The 20294-nt window shown below is 41.9% G+C and overlaps 1 protein-coding gene across 9 annotated transcripts in view; it reads right to left on the bottom strand.

Moving 5' to 3' along the window:
* The window catches only part of LOC121275778 (triple functional domain protein-like), a 650960-nt gene that overhangs the window by 479853 nt on the left and 150813 nt on the right, over positions 1-20294 (bottom strand). The window contains exon 1 of one of the 9 annotated variants that reach the window (XM_041183388.1): positions 14916-14938. The exons of the other annotated variants lie outside the window; for them this stretch is intronic. The gene's annotated coding sequence lies outside the window, so the exon portion shown is untranslated. Of the gene's footprint in view, positions 1-14915; positions 14939-20294 lie in introns of those variants that run through there. 9 annotated transcript variants of the gene reach the window in all.

The following is a 20294-nucleotide window of genomic DNA, read 5'->3' as shown; positions in this document are numbered from 1 at the left end:
GACAGAAATATAAAGTCTAAATTATAGACAGAAGTCACATGTATTGTGCCTTGAAAAAAACTTAATATGGAGGAACATGATGTTTTGAATAAGGGCAATAAAAAGTTTGAACTAAGTTAATTTTTAAAAGGATGTTTAAACTACAATTTTGATTTGTGCAACAAAAGTGGGATTCACAAATGTGGTAATAAATAATGCCTGATTGTGTGGTGGATGCAGATTCAATTGTGGCTTTCAAAAAGAGACCTGAATCATTACCTGAAGAGGAAAATGTGTAGGGCTACAGGGAAAAGGCAGGGGAATGGTACGAGGTGGTTTGCTCCTGTAGAGAGACAGCACAGACACAATGGGCTGAATGGCCTTTTTTGTAACCATCTATGACAATCTTAATACCTTTAAATCTTTACAATGAATCAAAATAGGCTCATTTGTTTTACAAGTAATGACCAGGGTCATAGGCATTTCTCTCCATGAGCGAGACAGACATATATAGCTCGAGGGTCACCACTCCGCAAGCATGGGCAACACGAGGAAACAGACCTCCATGAACTACCACAGCCTGTACAGGGATTGAACCCGTACTGTTGGTGTCATTTTGCACCACACACTAGCCATCTAGCCAAGTGAGCGAGCCCACCCTCAACTCCTCTCCTCATAGTAGGAGGAAAAGCAGATAGTTATAAGAATCACCTTTCCTCTTCCTACAAAACTCAGCTGCCTACAGTAAATGACTAAGATCGATCTGCGCTTTTAGTCATTATTAATACAGCTATTACTTAACATTTGTGTACTAAACAATGCATTAACACAATATTAACATATGTCAACATTTTAGTAAAACTGATTTCATGGATATTCCCTTCTTAGCAATCTCATCTGCTAACATAGGTGTAGCAATTTGAGGCCATTGTCTCTAGGGGTATCAGTTTGACTCAATGGTAGCAGACTCATCACTGAATTCCTGTCACAGTACTGAAATGGCTCTTACCAAAGTCACTCATAACACTCTGTGTCTGTGACAAAGGTAAACTGCTCCCACCCCTCCCCCACCCATCATTCTCAACCTGTCTGCAGCTTTTGACATAGTTGACTGTATCATAATCCTCCAATGCCTCTCCACCATTGTCCCATGGGGTGGGACTACACTCACTTTGGTCCATTCTTATGGCTTCATCATCACATTATTTCACTCACGTTAAAGACATATTCTGCACCCTTGCCTCTAGTACTCATGAGCAGGCCTTGCATGCTATCCCGAACTTATGCAAAAGCATTAGAGCAGTCTGATGATGTCATTCTTAGTCAAATTTAGGTTTCCAAAAAGAAAAAAGTTCCAGTTGAACTATCTAACAGTAAGCAACCCACTAGTTACATGCAAGAAAAAATGCTGAGGGGTTTCACAATAAAAAAAAATGTAAAATTCCTTTCCACATCATTCACAGGCCAACCTCCATAATTTGTATCACCACACAATGTGAGTCCTTAAAAGCAACACACCAGAAATCACTACCATCAGAACGCTTAACACCTAAAAGTTACCACAAAGTTACACTCCTAACAGAATCTGCAGCATCAACACAATACTAGACCCAACCAAAACAACAGTCACCACCAGCTATTTCTTTGAAACACTTGCCATCACATAGAACAAAATCTCATTAATCTCAGTGTGATACACATATGAGTAATTAAAGAACCAATGCCAAAAACAGTACAACTGACAAAGTTGTAGAAATAGTGTATCACAGCCAAGGCCACCAATTCATGGTTTGCACTAAAGACTGGATCACAAAATACCTCGTGTTCCGAAGAAGTCATGTTGGACCAGAAGCGTTAACTCTTGTTTTTCTCCCCACAGATGCTGCCAGACCTTGCTGAATATTTTCAACATTTTCCGTTTTTACTTCAGATTTCTATCATCCGCAGTATTTTGCTTGTATTTCAGAGTTTTCACATAAACCACTGCCCTAACTATAAATATATAGCGTCATAGAATATAATCACCAAAATACTGATGAAAATTCTGCAAAACCAATTGAAAAAATAGAAGCAAGCTTATCAGTGATGCCGGTGATGTGGGAGACAGAACAAACTGTAGTTTTTACCTCTGGTTCCACATCTAGCTCCAAATAATGAAATCAAATTTTCCTCATGCATATGGGTCCAATGTGAAATAAATTTGGACATTTTCATGAGCTCTCAGCATAAGCCCACTCTTATAACAGTGCGAAGTGGCACTAAGTTAACAAACCTCATTCTCAGGTTGCTACCATGAGACGCAAAAATGTTGCAATGTTTCAGTAGAGATTCTTCTGAGATTGCAGTTAAAGCAGATTGCTGTAACAGAATTGAGGGAGCTTTATCCTGCTTGTTACCACCACCTGAGGAGGGGTAAATTGTCTCCCTTTTTCTAACACTCCAGGTACTACCATAACAGGCTTTTTTGTGAATTTAGAGAGGATGCGCTTTGCCAATACTGCAGGGGTCCCACTATTTAATTCTTTACTATCTGAAAGCATATTCAGCCAGGTTTTCTTAGGTTAAACAAAGAACAAGATAAGTTTTTTGAAACAATTTCACACATTTGAAAAAACTGGGTAAATCACAACCAGCATTCATAGGTCACACACATTCGTCTCAGCCCACACACAGACACACACATAGACGCACACACACACACCAGTACAGATAGCAGATTAAGGAGATAGCTTAAGGATTCTTTACAGTTCGTAAAAAAGATAAAACCAAGGAGTATATGGTTAGCTGATTACTGGTGGGTCTCGATGCAGTGATTCAACATTGCAGTTGTGTTGTTCAATTGTGTTCCTGGGTGTAGTTGTATCGAGCAGTTTGCCATGTTTTATTCTCAAAAGATCTTGGCACAATACTTGAGAGAGAGAGACAGGCAGAGGGGACGGAAAAAGAGACAGAGACAGGCAGAGTGGTGGGGGTGGCGGGGGAGGACAGGCGGTGGGGAGAGAGAGACGGAAAGGCAGAGGAGAGAGAGAGACAGAGACAGACGGGGAAGGGAGGGAGAGAGAGAGAGAGAGAGAGCGAGGCGGGGGGAAGGGAGAGAGAGACAGACAGGGCGGAGAGATAGACAGGCAGAGGTGGAGAGAAAGACAGACAATGGAGAGAGAGAGAGAGAAGAGACAGATACAGACACAGACAGACAGGCAGATGGAGAGAAAAAGAGAACGAGAGGCAGGTGGGGGGGAGAGAGAGAGACAGGGAGAGGGGAGGGAAAAAAAGGAGAGACAGGCATAGTAGTAAGGGGATGGGGGAAGGACAGGCAGAGGGGGAGAGGGGGAGAGAGGCAGGCAGAGGGAGAGAGAGAGAGACAGGCAGAGGGGAGAGAGAGAGACAGGCAGAGGAGGAAAGAACGAGGCGGGGAGGGGGAGAGGGAGCGGCAGGAGGGGGGAGAGAGAGCGCGCGGGAGGGGGAGAGAGAGCGCGCGCGGGAGGGGGAGAGAGAGCGCGCGCGGGGGGGAGAGAGAGCGCGCGCGGGAGGGGGAGAGAGAGCGCGCGCGGGAGGGGGAGAGAGAGCGCGCGCGGGAGGGGGAGAGAGAGCGCGCAGGAGGGGGAGACAGCGCGCGGGAAGGGGGAGAGAGTGCGCGCGTGGGAAGGGGGAGAGAGTGCGCACGCGGGAGGGGGGAGAGAGCGCACGCGGGAGGGGGAGAGAGAGCCCACGCGGGAGGGGGAGAGAGAGCCCACGCGGGAGGGGGAGAGAGAGCCCACGCGGTAGGGGGAGAGAGAGCACGCACGGGAGGGGGAGAGCACGTGCGCGGGAGGGGCGGGAGCGCGCGGGTGGGAGAATGGGAACGGGCACGGGAGGGAGAGAGTGAACGGGCACGGGAGGGAGAGAGAGCGGGCGCGGGAGGGAGAGAGCGAGCACGGGAGGGGGAGAGAGAGTGCGGGAGGGAGAGAGCGAGTGCGGGAGGGAGAGCGAGAGAGAGAAGGGGAGGGGGAGGGAGAGAGAGAGAGACAGGGAGGGAGAGAGAGACGAGGAGAGGGGGGGGAGAGAGAGAGAGAGCCGGAGGGAGGGAGAGAGCCGGAGGGACGGAGAGAGCAGGAGGGAGGGAGAGAGGAAGGGACAGAGGGAGAGAGTGAGGAGTAGAGAGGGAGACAGGGAGAGAGGGGGGGAGAGAGACAGAGAGAGAGAGAAAGACAGAGAGACTGGGGGAGGGAGTGAGGCAGAGCGCGAGTGAGTGGAAGGGAGAGAGAGCGCGACAGGGAGAGCAGGAGAGGGAGGGAGAGGGAAGGAGAGAGAAAGAGGGGAGCAAGACGGAGGTGGAGAGAGAGAGAGAAAAAGCAGCTTTCTGATCTCTGTCTCCTGCTTGCAAGCAGACTCAAAGTACTCTGCTGAGTGTGTATTTTACAGAAATTCTATTAATCCACAACTGCTGCATTTTTAGAACACTTTGATATCTTATCTCAGATGTATGTGCAAAGTTTCAGAATAGCGTAAAGCCAACAGGAGATGGGGTCTTTCACGCTCCCCAGTGGGTTGAGTGTCCTTTTCTCCATCCCACTTGGTGGAACACAAGCTGTATATTGTAGCTAAAATAAAATACCTGGAAAAACACAGCATGTCTGACAGCATCTGCGGAGAGGGATGCAATTGACATTTCTTGAGTCCGTATGACCCTAGGTATTTTTATTTTTGTTCTAGATTTCCAGGATCTGCAGTACTTTGCTTTTATCTTTGTGTATATTGTAGCTGCCTGACAGTCTCCATTGTCTTTTACAGGGTTTCAACCTTTTTTTTAAACCCAACTAGGAAAAGGAAGTTACAAATTGCATCATTAAAAAAAAGACATCTTCGCAACATGCTTAACCTGGAAATACTTGGTGTAATGCCTGGCGTCTAAAACTTAAAGTATTCTATTCATCAGAACTCATATCCCTCATACTGAACTCAAAAAATGCATAATAAATGAATACTTCTTTATCTCGATTCAAAGAAAAGTTCATACTTCAACTTGAAGTCTGCACCACAATGTTCGACTATTGTCTAGAATTTGTCAAATGCTCTGTTTTAAACATTTTTAAAAATATTCGTTCTTGGGGTGCAGGCATTGCTGGCTACGTCAGCATTTATTGTCCCTTCCTAATTGCCCATGAACCCATGGCCCATAGGCCAGTTCAGGGGTAGTTAAGAGTCAACCACATTGCTGTGGGTCTGTAGTCAACTATAGGCCAAACTGGAGAAGGACAGCAAATTTCCTTCTTTCAAGGACCTTAGTGAACCAGCTGGGTTTTTATGGCAATCTGGTATTTTCATGATTATTATTCATGAGATTAGCATTTTACTCCAGATTCATTAATTAATTGAATTTAAACCCTCCAGTTGTTGTCATGGTGGAGTTTGAAGTTATGTCTCCACAGTATTAGTCTGAGCCTTCGAATTACTAGTCCAGTAACATTACTACTATGTTGCCATCCCCCTAATTTCTAGTGAGCGAATGCAGTACTTTTAAGCGGAACTGTGCTTCCCCCATGAAACATGAACATTTGATTTGCACTCAAGTCAATGTTAGTCAGCTGGCAAGAGAATTGGCAGACCCATCAACAAAACAGATCTTCCTGCTGACAGACAAATGATAGATCCCCACTTTAACTGTCTTTTGACCAATGAAACAGAAATCATGAGGAGATATTCTTAACAATTTGCACTTTTCCAGAGAGCATTAAATTTAATACAAACTCTTGCCCCACCCCTAACATTGATTTTCCTTAAAAAAAAATAATTTTTAAAAGGAAGTTATCTTTTATACAAAATAACCTTTTATTGACATTAAACTTGCTATCTAAACTAGTTGGAATCTTAAATCATGTAGCTTACAATGCACTCCTGAAAAAGACTTGAAAGCTCCTCAGATATCCTCATTATTGATTTAGATGAGGGCATTAATAGAACCTTCACAAATATGCAAATAGCACAGCATGCAAGGTGGTGGAATTACAATCAAATAAGTCAGTAACCGAACGATTTAGGTAACTTAAAGAATGGGCATTGAGTGTGCCAGACATCCTTCAATGTGAATAGATACAAATGAGATGTATTTGATGTATTTCAAGCTGATAAACTCCAGGCATTGCAATGTCACAGAATTGTTACAGCACAGCAGGAGGTCATTCAGTCCATCAAGACTGCACCAGCTCTTCAGATGAGCATTCACTTAATGGCATTCTCCCGCCTTCTCCCCGTAACCCTGCACATTCTTCCTTTTCAGATAACCATCTAATTCCCTTTTGAATGCAGCTGCAACAATGCTAAAAACTTATAATTTCTGAAGGTGTGCAAGCAGTATAACAAAGCTATTGGGAACGCAAATAAGGTTTCAGATTTGCATTGCTCGTGCTTCCTTTGTTCACTAGAGAAATGGAGGCTTAGAATAGATTATGATTAAAATAACAAAGAGAATAGATTCTGACCAGCTGGATAGGAAACAGCCATCTGGAATTCCCTCCCTAAAAACTTCTCCGTCTCTCCACCTCTCGCTCTCTGCCTCCTTGAAGAGACTCCTTAAAACCTACCTCTTAGACCAAGCTTTGGGCCATCTATCAAAATGGCTTCTTCGCTTGTGTCAATTTTTGTATGATTACGTTCCTGTGAAATAGCTAGGAACATTTTACTACTTCAAGGGCGCCATATAAATACAAATCGCTGTCGTTGAGATAAGTGAACTAGAAGGCATTGTAATATAAGAGAAATAAAAAGGTAGGTTAGGTGTGTAAACATTCCTTTTCACAAGAGAGTCATCGACATCTGCAATGTAAAACTGAAGTATGTGGCACATGGATTGCTTGAAATTCTTCAGGCAGAGAGTTAGGAAATTTACAAACAGGGTTCATTTCTCTCTCAAGAGCATGAGGTTGCACCACATCTGATACAGTAGACTGATGGACCAGGTGGTCTTTCACATCACTTTACCTCATATGTATTTTACTTTCTAACCCCAGCAACTAATAGAGGGGGCAAGTGTATTTGAAAATTCCACCTCCCACTGTCAGTACAAAACCCAACTGAGCAACGGAAACAGGCTGCAAAATGCCACTAGCCAATTCAATGGTCTCAAAAATATAAACATCCCAATGCACTTCATGAAGAATGAATAACGCTTAGTATGCAGTTTCTTTTGTGATATAAATGAACAAAGTAGCCAATTTGTAAACAGGAATGACCCAAAGCAGCAATGAGACAGTCAAACACCATTATTAAGCCATGATTTTGCAAAACAATTTTTTGATGAACCAGATACTCCAAAATTGTAGCCCATACGCCGCTGCCATCATTTTATCAAATGGTAAAACTAGAGAAATTGGTTTCATCACAAATAATAATATTCTGTTAAAACAATCTCCTAACCCCACACAGTAACTGTCAGCCTTTTTTTAAATAAAAGCATTGATTTTTCGAGCAGGGATCAATAAATTTCATAAGTACTTTCCTTTACAAATGGTACACTAGTGTTGTCAGCATGATTCAAATAACCCTAATTCTTGGATGGGGATTGAAGAAATGAGAGCCATGAGCTATGTTCACCATAAGCTGTGTGTGTACTATACAGGCCACTCACAAACTTTAAGATAGCACACATAAGCAGCAAAGCAAAAATACTTAAAGGTACCACACAAGCTGCCAAGGAGGAGAAATACAAGGAGGAGAGGACGTTAGTCATGAGACTAATTCACCTAGTAGTGACATGCCATTTGTAAAGTTCTGCACAATCAACAGTTACTTAGTGTGGAATAAAATGGTCAGAGATCTCAGTGGGTAAAAGATAAAAAAATAACTTTGAACATTTGACCAAGCCATTTTATCTTAAGAACACTAGAGCAAGAGTATTATTTTAGAATATTTTACATTTAAAAAACAGAAAGATGTTCCAAGCAGGGGCAATGCCATCAAGGTTAATATTTCAAGTGTGCAACAAGTTCCAACCTATTCCAATATTAATCTGGACTAAAGTACCTGGGAACATAAACATCTTACAATACAAATTGAAAGATGCTGCTGTCTGAATAGATTACTGCACTGCAGATCCAGGAGGGACAGATTTCATTGCATTTGTACTTCCTTTACAATCATTTGATGCAAGAGTACCTGAAAGTTGCAATAACTACAGTATTTTTTTAATGGTTTCAAGAACTTGGAATTTATGGTAAATTGGCCTGAAGGTTTGGAGTCCTAAGATTAATTATGATTTACTTCTTGGGTGCTGGTAACTTGAACCACAAAATCCTATTTGTAACAACATGATTTGGATTTGTTTGCCCAAAAAGGTCATCATTTCAATTTGTTTTCACTTAACACCACAGTTAGAAGCTGTTAATACTTCAGAAAAATTTTACCAATAAGTACTAGAAAGTTATCACCAATACCAGAGAGCCACAGAAAAGTTACAGAAAGAGGCCATTCAGTCGATTGTGACTGCACCGGTCAAAAAGGGAAAATAAAACTAACCTCTCATTTTAATCCCACTTTCCAGCACCTAGTCCGTAGCTTTGCAGGTTCCTGCGCATCAGATGATTTAAATGAATTGAGCATTTCAGCCTCAACCACCAACTTAGGCAGTGAATTCCAGATGCCCACCACTCTCTGGGTGAAAAAGTTTTTCCTCATGTCCCCTCTAAGCTTTTTGTCAAACACCTTAAATCGAAGCCCCCTGGTAATTGGCCCCTCAGCTAGGGGAAACAAGTTATTCCTGTCTATCCTAGCCACATCCCTCATAATTTTGTACATATCAATAAGGTCACCACTTAGCCTCCTCTGTTCTAAAGAAAACAACTTTAGCTTATCCAAACTCTCCTCATAGCTGCAATTTTCAAGCCCTAGTGACATTCTTGTAAATCTCCTCTGCACTCTCTCCAGAGCAATTATGTCCTTCCTGTAATGTGGTGACCAGAGCTGTACACAAAATTCTAGCTGTGGCCTAACTAACATTTTATACAGTTTCATTATTACATCCCTGCTTTTGTATTCAATACCTTGCCCAATAAAGGAAAGCTTTCCATATGTTTTCTTGGCCACCTTGTCCACCTGTCCCGCCACCTTTAAGGGCCGGTGGACATGCACTCCAAGGTGTCCCACTTCCTCAACCCCTCTCACTACCTTGCCGCTTATTGACTATTCCCTCACTTTGTTTGCCCTCCCCAAATTACCCCACACTTTTCCAGATTGAATTCCATTTGCCATTTCTCCGTCCACTCAACCAAACCATTGATATCATTCTGGAGTTAACGCTATCCTCTTCACTATCAACTATACGACCAATTTTTGTGTCATCTGCAAATTTTCCCATCAAGCCTCCCACATTTATGTCTAAATCATTAATATATACAATAAACAGCAAGAGACTCAACATTGAGCCCTGTGGAACACCACTGGAAACTGTTTTCCATTCGCAAAAACATCCATCAACCATTATCCTTTATTTCCTGTCACTGAGCCAATTATGGATCCAACCTGCCACCTTCCTCTGGAAGAACTTGGAATTTATGGTAAATTGGCCTGAAGGTTTGGAGTCCTAAGATTAATTATGATTTACTTCTTGGGTGCTGGAAACTTGAACCACAAAATCCTATTTGTAACAACATGATTTGGATTTGTTCGCCCAAAAAGGTCATCATTTCAATTTGTTTTCACTTAACACCACAGTTAGAAGCTGTTAATACTTCAGAAAAATATTATCAAAAAGTACTAGAAAGTTACCACCAATACCAGAGCGCCACAGAAAAGTTACAGAAAGAGGCCATTCAGTCGATGTAATCTCACTTTCCTAACAAGTCTGCTATGAGGGACCTTGTCTAATGCCTTACTGAAATCCATGCCACCTTCAAGGATGCCAGTCCCTCCAGTACTTCCTCTCTCACTATGCAATATCCATTGCACTACCACTACCTTCATCAATCTTCCTTATTACTTCCTCAAAAAATTCTGTTATGTTAGTAAGACATGATCTTCCCCTAACAAAAACCATGCTGACTATCCCTGACCAATCTGTGCCTTTCTAAGTGACAGTTTATCCTGTCTGTCAGAATTGTTTTCAATAATTTTCCCAACACCGACGTCGGACTGACCGGCCTATAATTTTCTGGCCTACCCCTTGCTCCCTTTTTAAATAATGGTACAACGTTCACAGGCTTCCAATCCTCTGGGACCTCGTCTGTATCTAGTGAGGATTGGAAAATGTTCCTCAGGGCATCTGCTATTTCCTCTCTGGCTTCTTTCAGCAGCATGGGATACAATCCATCTAGCCCTGGTTATTTATCCACCTTCAAGGATGCCAGACCCTCCAGTACATCCTCTCTCACTATGCCTATTGAATCTAATATTTCACACTCCTCCTCTTTAACTAGAAAGACTGCATCATCCTGCTCCTTAGTGAAGTACTCACTGAAAACCCCGCCCATATTTTCTGCATCAACCCACAAGTGTGCATCTCTGGTAGTCCTCACCTTTTCCTTAGTTATTCTCTTGCTCTTAATATACTGGTAAAACATCTTAGGATTTTCTTTGATTTTACCTGCCGATATTTTTTCGTATCCTCTCTTTGCTTTCCTAATTTCCATTTTTACTTCACCTCTGTACTTTCTATACTCCTTTAGGCTTTCTACAGTATTAAGTCTTTTGTGACTGTCATAAGCTTTCTTTTTCTGCTTTATCTTAGCCTGTGTGCTTCTGCATAACCAGGGGGCTCTAGGTTTGGCAGTACCACCTTTTTCCTTTGTGGGGATGTGTCTACACTGTGCCTGTAGAATCTCACCTTTGAATACCTCTCACTGATTTCACACAGCTTTTCCTTCTAAAAGCTGTATCCAGTCCATTCTCGCCAGCTCACCTCTCAGATTTGTAAATTTTGCCTTTCCCTAGTTTAGAATTTCTATTCCTGTTCTATCTTTGTCCTTTTTCATAAATCTGCTAAATCTGACTATATTATGGTTACTATCTTCAAAATGGTCCCCCACTGCTACTTCATCCACTTGCCTAGCTTCAGTTCCTACACCTAAATCTAGAATTGCACCCCCTTGTGTTAGGCTTGTTACATACTGGCTAAAAAAGTTCTCTTGAAAGCAATTTAAGAATATTGTGCCTTCTGTGCCATTCACACTGTTCACATCCCAATTGATATTAAGGTAGTTGAAGTCCCCAACGATTACCACCTATTGATCTTGCACTCAGAAATCTGACTGCACATTTGTTCTTCCAGCTCCCTTCCACTATTTAGGGATCTATAGTACACTCCTAGCAGTGTGGCTGCCCCTTTTTTATTTCTGAGCTCCACCCATATGGCCTCATTTGATGTTTCGTTTAGCATATCATTCCTCCTCTTTAACCAATAATGCTACACCCCTACCTTTTTTAATCCCCCTTCCTATCCTGCCTGAAAACTCTACATCCAGGGATGTTGAGCTGCCAATTTTTTTGTCCCTCCTTAAGCCAAGTTTCCGTTATAGCGATGATATCATGCAACCATGTGTCTATTTGTGCCCTCAGCTCACTGGCTTTATTTACTATGCTCCTTGCATTTACATATTGCACTTATCGCTGCCAAATTTCTGTGCTGTACACTTTTTAGTCTGTGTTGCTTCTGTCTTTCAGAGTCATTCACTAATTCTCCATCTCCCGTTCCCTGCTCTGAATTTGCCCTCAGGTTCCCACTCCCTACCAATCTAGTTTAAACCCCATCCCTCACACCTCCCAACCAACACTAGCAAATCTCCCTGCAAGGATATTCATCCCACACTTGTTCAGGTGTAGGCCGTCCGGCTTGTACAGGTCCCACCTTCCCCAGAATCAGTCCCAATGCCTCAGAAAACTGATGCCTTCCCTCCTACACCACCTTTACAGTCACATGTTTAATCGCTTAATTCTCCAAATTCTATGCTCACTTGCACGTGGGACCGGGAGTAATCCTGACATTACTGCTTTAGAGGTCCTGCTTTTGAATCTCCTCCCTAGCTCCCTAAAGTCTGCTTTCTGGACTTCATCCTCTTTCCTACCTATGTAATTGGTACCAACACGGACCACGAGCTCTGGCTGATCACCCACTCCCAGAAGGATGTCCTGCAGACGTGACATCCTTCACCCTGGCACCAGGGAGGCAACCATCCTACAGTCATATCTATGGCCACAGAAATGGTTGTCTGTTCTCCTAACCAACGAATCCCCTCTTCTTTCTCCCCTCCTGCACAACAGTGCTGCCTGGTGCCACAAACTTGGCTCTGACTGCACTGCTCTGAGGAACCAACACCCCCACCGGTATCCAAAATGTAAAGCCAATTGGTGAGCGGGACCCCAGGGGACTCCTGCGCTACCTGCGTACTTTTCTTGAACTGCCTTGCCATCACCCATTCCCTTTCGATCTCCAGGCTCCTAAGCTGTGGTGTGACCATCTCTCTGAAGTGTGCTATTCACGTAGCTCTCAGCCTCGCAGATGTACCACAGTAACTCTAGCCGCCGCTTGAGCTCCAAAACCCAGAGCTCAAGGTTGTGCAGCTGGTGGCACTTCTTGCACATATGGTCATCTAGGACACCAGTTGCATTCATGCCTTCCCACATATTACAAGACACGCATTCCACATGATCCAGCTGTCCTGCCATGGCTTCAATTTACTTCCCTTGCGTTAACTTTATTTTACTTTGATTTCGTTATGCAACTTTATTTTACCTGGCCTCGACAACTTTATTTCCCTATTTCTTGTGTTTCTTACTTAAATGTCAGTAGCCCCTTCTTTTAAAAATAATGTGTTTTTCTAATTCTGAGCTACTTGATGACACTCTCTCAGAGCAGTTTCTCACCAACCAATGAATTTATGTTTCTCCTGTGATGTTAGGTGCAAGGTGCTGCTAGCTACCTGGCTCGTCCTCCTCTTGCACTCTCCTCTAGCTGCTGCTGACTGCCTGCTCAGGGTCCTCCTCATGCACTCTCCTCTAGAGGAATTTAAAAATCTCTCAGAATATTTCACAATGGAAATTATCAGCTATCAAGTACAAAAAGACATTAAAGAGGGAAAAAGTCGATCATTTCTGTACAATAAAATATCTCAGTCACTCAACAATTCTGGGCTTTTCACTAACTTGAGAACAACTGAAAATACACATTTTATTCATAACAACATTGTTTTACAATTCTTTGTGAGCTATAAAATTTATAAAAAGGCACTGACTGGAAACCCACTGAACCATGTTTTAGAGAAGATAAATTGGCAGGTGCTTGCTGGAAGCAACACTGTCAAGGATTACAGGCAGTGTGTTCTAAAGTACTATATGTAGAGTGGCACATAATGGAATTGACTGCATCCCAAACATAACGGTTCATCAATGATGAACAGAAAAAAAAATGTTTATGTTCAGAGAAAACAAATTTCTGAGACCCACTACTGAATATTACTGAATTCCAAATGCTGCTGCTTTACACAGCTCTCAAGATGATGATGCCTGGTACCACTAACCATCGGTGTAGCTGCCAATTACAATATATCTAATCACATGATCAATAGGATGTGGAGCCGAGCAGATGATATCATCATCTCTACTCACCATCCTCTGGGAACCAGAGATTCTGAATATTATCCAATAACTCTGCCATAAGCACAGCAATCATTCATGCTGTTTATCTCAGTCAGGCTTTGGTCACAGCTGCAACTCGCAATGCCTAATCCAGCCTGAAAAAGGGAAATGCTGCCACTGCTAATTGTATTCTGTCATCAGAATGCAACATGGCTTTCAGTCTGCCAGTGCAGCTGAACAAACCAACATGATGTGTTTTAAACCGTTAATGCTGATTTTATATTACAAAACTGTTTCTAATTTTAATTGTTTTATAATATACCAAGGCTCTCAATGCTTGGAATTCAGCCCACTTATGTTGCTGGGCATGCTCCATAGTACTAGTAGAAATACAAAAAAAAATTATATACTGCTAGTCTGCATGGGTGGGATAATCTTCAACCATCCTGAAACAGAAAAAAAAATGGGAGGTGGTGTCACTGGTAGCTTGCTGGTTATACTCTGCTTCCTATGATAGCATAGTGAAAAATTCCCCTAAAGAAGGGTCTGTACCTCCCTAAAGACAGTCGCGCTCCACTATTTGCCTTGCAGGACTGCCACTAGTGTCAGCACTACAGTGTAACTGCAGTAGAATAAGTTCAGCATTATGGATGTTTTCCTTGTCACATCATTTTGTTTACATTTTTTCTTCTGTAATTTTTTCCAGCTTTCCTGAAGGGGCTATTGGATACTAATAAGGGGTCAGAACAATTTCCCTTCCCAGAACCAAGATGCAAATATCATCTAACCTTCCTAGGATAGGGTTCCACTGGCAGCAGTTATCCGCCACGCAATGCCCAAGTAGCAACTAATCAGATATGAGCCGAAATAGCAATTATTGGTGGGCAATATACCATGATAGGCATCATTTGAAGCTTGAAGATATGCTCACCTGATACATTCACAATTCCAGCAAGGGTTTCTGAATATTGTTCAGGAACAATAATCCTGGGCAATTCTCCCTTCACTAAAACAGTGCACTGCTGCTTCTCCTGTCCTGGCTGCAGTCAGCTGACTCAGACTGGGTACTGAACTGGAACCTCTGATTTGTATGGTTCAGTTACTCACTAGCTAAGTTCACTAAGCCATTAGGAGAAACTGAAAACAGCATTTCTTACACTATCCGCCTTCATCAGGCTGCTGGTTGGAATCTATGCACTGGCAATTTTTTTCAACCTCTGAATTTAAAGTTGTTTAACAAAGTTTGATCACAATCTTTTATTTTGCTTACTTACATAGGTTAATCTTAATTCACTCAAAGTATCAGTAGGCTATAGTTAAAATTGCAGCCCAGATTTTCCTCTGAACAGTGAAGCTGCAGCTTTTGCCACTGACTGCCCGGGAGAAACCAAAATTACCTTGTACATAGGCTGCAGCAGGAACTTGCTCTCTCCTTCCTGCAACATAGTTCCAGTGGTGAACTCATGCCCGAAGCCGAGCAGTGAGGCATATCACCAGAAGTTGTCATACTCCTTGATATCAAGCCAGTGTTCAGCTTGGTGCTTCGTAATGATTAAGTAGTTTGGAAGTTTTTAATACTTTTAAATAATTTTAATCCCTTTTAAATATTTTTAATCAAGAAACACCTTTTAAAACGTTTAAGTAGTTTTATCAGCAGTAGTTCAACAAAGAGAAAATTACTTGAGCTATTGGTGTGCTGTAGAAAAGCAACCAACAAGGATACATGTCCACAGCTTCCTGGCACTGTATATCTGTAAATAAACAATCACTTGGTAGTACAGAACTTGAATATTGCTGGAAAGAGAGACATGTTACCTTAATTAATATTCATTTTAATAGCAACATTAATGTCAATTAAAAGCTAATTTCTTCTCCATTCAATCTCCAAATTCCATGTTCAAATTGTGACCTCACAAATACATGACTAAACATATTCAGATAAGTTTTAATATAACATTCTCATGCTGGACAACGGTCAAATCACTATTGGTAATATTAAAATAAATTTACAGGAGTGTCTTCCAAACCAAGAGCTGTTAATTTTGTGACACAATAGCAACTCAAAGATGCACAATCATTAGAAACATTCAGGTGAACATTAGTTGTCACAAACTCGATGACACATCAACTTTGTGACTTAATTAATATTCATTTTAATAGCATCTTAATAGCAATATTAAAACTAATTGAGAGCCAATTTCTCCCCCATCCAATCTCCGAATTCCACGTCCAGACTGTGACCTCGCAAATAGGTCACTAAACAGCAAGAATAGCATTTTAAACTATTTGAGCAAGTAACAATAAAAAATGTGACATTTGTATTGTACAAACAGATCACATGAGGTATGAGTGGTTTCTGAAAAATAAACCACTTGCATCACTGCCAACATAACTCATTCCCATAAATAGAAAGAGAAAATGCTGGAGATATTCAACAGATTAAGCAGCCTCTGTGGAGATAGAAATAGAGTTATGTTTCAGGTATATGATCTTTAATCAGAGCTGGAAAAAGTTAGAGACGCAACAGGTTTTAAACAGGTACAGGGACAGGACAAAAGAGAAGACCTACAATAGGGTGGAAGGCAGGAGACCTTGATAGCAAAATGGGATGACAGTGCTAGGCAAAAGGAGATGGTAATGGGACAAAAAAGTGGAGATGGCCTCACTGTTTTTCCAGAATGAATAATGGCGGAGTGATTGAGAACATTTATATATAATGTCAAACAAAAGAAAATATGCATTCTTGTAAAAAAAAAGGTCTACAGAAGTCACAGAAACAAGGGCTTGCTTTTGGTCCAGAACCAATGTGAAATGTTTGCAGTAAATTCAAGAATGGCCCAGAGTCTAAACAGGATACAAAAAGTTACAAAATTACGACAAATATGCAGCCTTTTAATTCCTGCTTCACACATTCAAAGTATCCCAGGATGATTCTGCATAGTTTTTCCACACCATTCCACCAAATTAGTAGCTTGCCAACTATTTGTTCAGCCAAATATGCCACTGAAAAGTATTGCCGATGGTTGCATTTAATCCACTATAACACTAAGGTTCAACTTGTGAGTTAATGACAGCAGGTTTTACTTGCTACTGGAGATTCACTGCTACCAAAAATAGACAAATCTATATTAAAAACTACAAATGGTTATTAACAATTCCTCAAAGTACTGGGTTCTTCTAGAATAACATAAACCCAGGGATTATCAGAACGGCATCTGACAACAGCCCCATTTCCTGAAATATACTTGCTAAGTCAAGTAACGGCAGTTTTGATTCTAATATTTTTATCACAATTGTAAAATCTAAGTGCAAGTCAAAAATATATATTACATATTTATCAATTAATTTTCTCCTATGAACCAAGTACACCAAGTTTCCTTAAAAGTGCCACTGTTATTAAACAACACTGCAAATCCAAGGTACTGCATCTGCCATTTGTTTGCAGGTTAGAATCATCATGTTTAGCCAACAAGCATAGGCCCATCAAATGTTAATAATCAATTTACAAGCCCAGCACTTGGAGCTATATGCCTGAACATGGTAAGATTGCTATTGTTGCAATTTTCCAACTCCCAATTTTCTACTCTTTAAATCCTCTTATCTTGAAGGCAATGCTGCAATACATTTCATGGAGTACCAGAGTGCTAAAATATCCTTGCCCAACTGTCTATCCTGCAATAACTGAAAGCAGGGTGGCAAGGGTGGGGACAGGGGTGCAAAAATCACATCAGAACTTATCCTAGTGTACACCAACCAGGGGCAATTTCCAACAGGGATGGCCTGATGGAAAGAGCAAAAATCCTGCTGATTTTTTTTTCTTTAGGTATAGCTCAAAGGTCCAGAGCCAACTGGAACACTGCTGGGAATCAGCAATATTGCAATTTTATTAATCTACCAAATAAAAGTATATAATCAGATAACATGAAAAGTTAATTTAGAAAAAAAATTCAAATAGAGTAACAGTGCACATACTGCTAGTAAAAGAGGTGAAGGCAACTGAAGAGCTTGGCATCAGGCTGGGCTCAAAACAAGTTGGGCTCATGGAGGTGAAAGGCCTCAGCTTCATCCCCTTAAGACTCACCCCCTTAACCTCGAATGAATCTTTCATCCTCAGAATTGTCCTTCCACCTGGCCTCCCACCCTCATAAGATCTATTCTTTGGAAATTGCCAGCATGACATTGGCCACCTCAATGTTTCTTCTCCACTCACTAACTTTGACCTTGCAACACTCCATTCTCTCATATCCAACCCCAACATTGTCATTAAAAGTGGGATAGGATCAGCACTATTGTTGTTTGGTGAACCAACCTCTCTGCATTGAAGAAGCTGAACATCAACACTAACATTTCTTCCTACCTGCCCCTGGCCCATGACTCACCACCAACATCAAGACTCCGTTTCCTAGACTGTCTCTGACTTCATCTCCTCTGGAGACATTCCCTATCCAGCCTCCAACCTCAGTGCCCCAAACCAACATAGGCCACTTCTACCCAAGATTGACAAACTAGGACTGCCCTAGTAGACCTATCGTTTCAGCCTGTTCTTGCCCCATGGAACTGATTTCCTCTTAGCTTGACTATTTCTTGCCCACTTGCCCTGACTCTTCCCACCTACATTCTCAAATTTTCCAATGCCCTCGTCTACTTTAACAGTTTCCAGGTCAAAACTGACTTCTTAGCACCATAGATGTCCATTCTCTCTACACCCCTGTCCCTCAATCAGAACGACCTAAAGGCTCTCCATTTCATCTTTGAATGGACTTCCAACCAATGCCCATCCAATGCCACACTTCTCTACTGTAAAAACAAGTTCTGCCAGACAAACAGCTTCCTCTTTGACTCCTCTCACTTCTTCCAAATAAAAGGTGTTGCTATGAGAACTTGTATGCGTCCTAGCTATGCCTAGTTTTTTCGTGGAGTATGTGGAACATTCTTTGTTCCAGTTCTACAAACATTTCCCTCGTTCTCATCTTTCACCCCACCAACCTCCGTAATCAACAGATTGCCGTCCATCAATTCCACCACTTCCAGCATGACGCTGTAAAAGATGTTCCCCTCCCAGCACTCCAAAGGAACAGTTCCCTCCATGACCACCTTTCATTCACCCCAGACAGTCCATCCCCTTTCCAAAGCACTTACTATGGAAGTGTAGGAGATGTAACATTGTCCTTTTACCTCCTCCCTTCACATCATCCAAGGCCCCAAAGACTCCTTCCAGGTGAAACAGCGATTTGTTTGCACTTCTTTCATGAAGTATACTATATTCGCTGCTCATGATTTGGGGAGATCAAACAGAGTGGTGATCGCTTTGTGTAACACTTCTGTTTATACTGCAACCCTGATCTTCCTGTTGCTTGCCATTTTAATTTTCCATCCCACCACCACTTTGATCTCTGTCTTCCATTCCTCACATTATTCTAATTAAGCTCAACAGAAGCTCAAGAAACAGCACCTCAACTTTCAATTAAGCACTTTACAGCCTTCCAGACTCAACATTTAATTCTACAATTTCAGATCATAACCATTTTTCCCATTTTTTCCAGACAGCATTTGCTAGTAATGATTCTGCATTGTCACGTTTAGCTTCCCCAGACCCATCCTTTGATTCAATCATTGTCCTATTATCGTTGTCTTCCACCATCATTCCTGTTGCCATTTAACTTCCACATATACACTTATGATACCCAGCTCTGCCTGACAGCTGCCTCTCTTGACTCCTCCACTGTCTCTAAATTATCAGGCTGCTTGTCCAACATGCAGACTGGATGAACAGAAATTTCCTGCAATTATTGGGAAGGCTGAAGCCACTGTCTTTGGTCTTTGGTCCCTATAACAAACTCTATTTGCCATCACCATCTCACTCCCTGACAACGGTATGATGCTAAACCAGACCTTCCACAAGCTCGATCTCATACTTAACTCCAAGGTGAGCTAATGGCCAAATATCCATGCTATCACAGACCACCAACTCCCTAACATCACCTAGATCCTGTCTCATCCATCTGAGCCTCAATCAATACTGCTGAAACCCTCATCCATGCCTTTCTTATCTTGATACTTAACTATTCCAATGCATTCCAGGTCTGTCCATCCATCATCCCTGTGTTTCCTGAGCTACAATAATACCCAGTTAAGCAACATTGAGATTTAAAAATTCTCATCCTCGTTTCCCATGGCCTCACACCTATCTCTCTAATCTCTTCCAGCCCCACAGCTCTCTGAGATACGCATTCATTTAAACCTTCAGAATCTGAATTTCATTTCCTCCACAAATGCTGAGTGCTTTCAACTGTGTAGCACTTAGTTTTGGAATTTCCTCCTTAAACCTCTCTGCCTCTTTACCTCTCTTTCATCAGTTATAAAACTCCTCAAAACCTACTGTATTGCCCATGTTTTTGGCCAAGTGCATATCCAAATACTTCTTAAATGCTATGAGGGTTTCTGCTTCTACCACCCTTTTAGGCAGTGAAGTAGTATATTGCTTTTGCATTAGTGCTCCAGATACCCAACGGGGTTGCCAATTTGCAAGAATACTGGATTAACTGCAGCTGCATGTTTATTTTCATTCTTTCATGGGATGTCAGCATCAGTGACAAGGTCAGCATTTGTTACTCATCCCTAATTGCCCTTGGGATGGTGATTCCTTCTTGAACCACTGCAGCGTATCTGGTATAGGGACACCCATAGTGCTGTTACGGAGCTCCAAGATTTTGACCCAGTAATAGTGAAGGAGCTGCAATATAGTTCCAAGTGAGAATGGCACGTGGCTTGGGGGG

Source organism: Carcharodon carcharias, chromosome 3, assembly GCF_017639515.1.
Source record: "Carcharodon carcharias isolate sCarCar2 chromosome 3, sCarCar2.pri, whole genome shotgun sequence".
In the NCBI taxonomy this organism is placed as follows: domain Eukaryota; kingdom Metazoa; phylum Chordata; class Chondrichthyes; order Lamniformes; family Lamnidae; genus Carcharodon; species Carcharodon carcharias.
The sequence above is the reverse complement of the archived record's forward strand: the minus strand, read 5'-3'. Positions and strand labels throughout refer to the sequence as shown.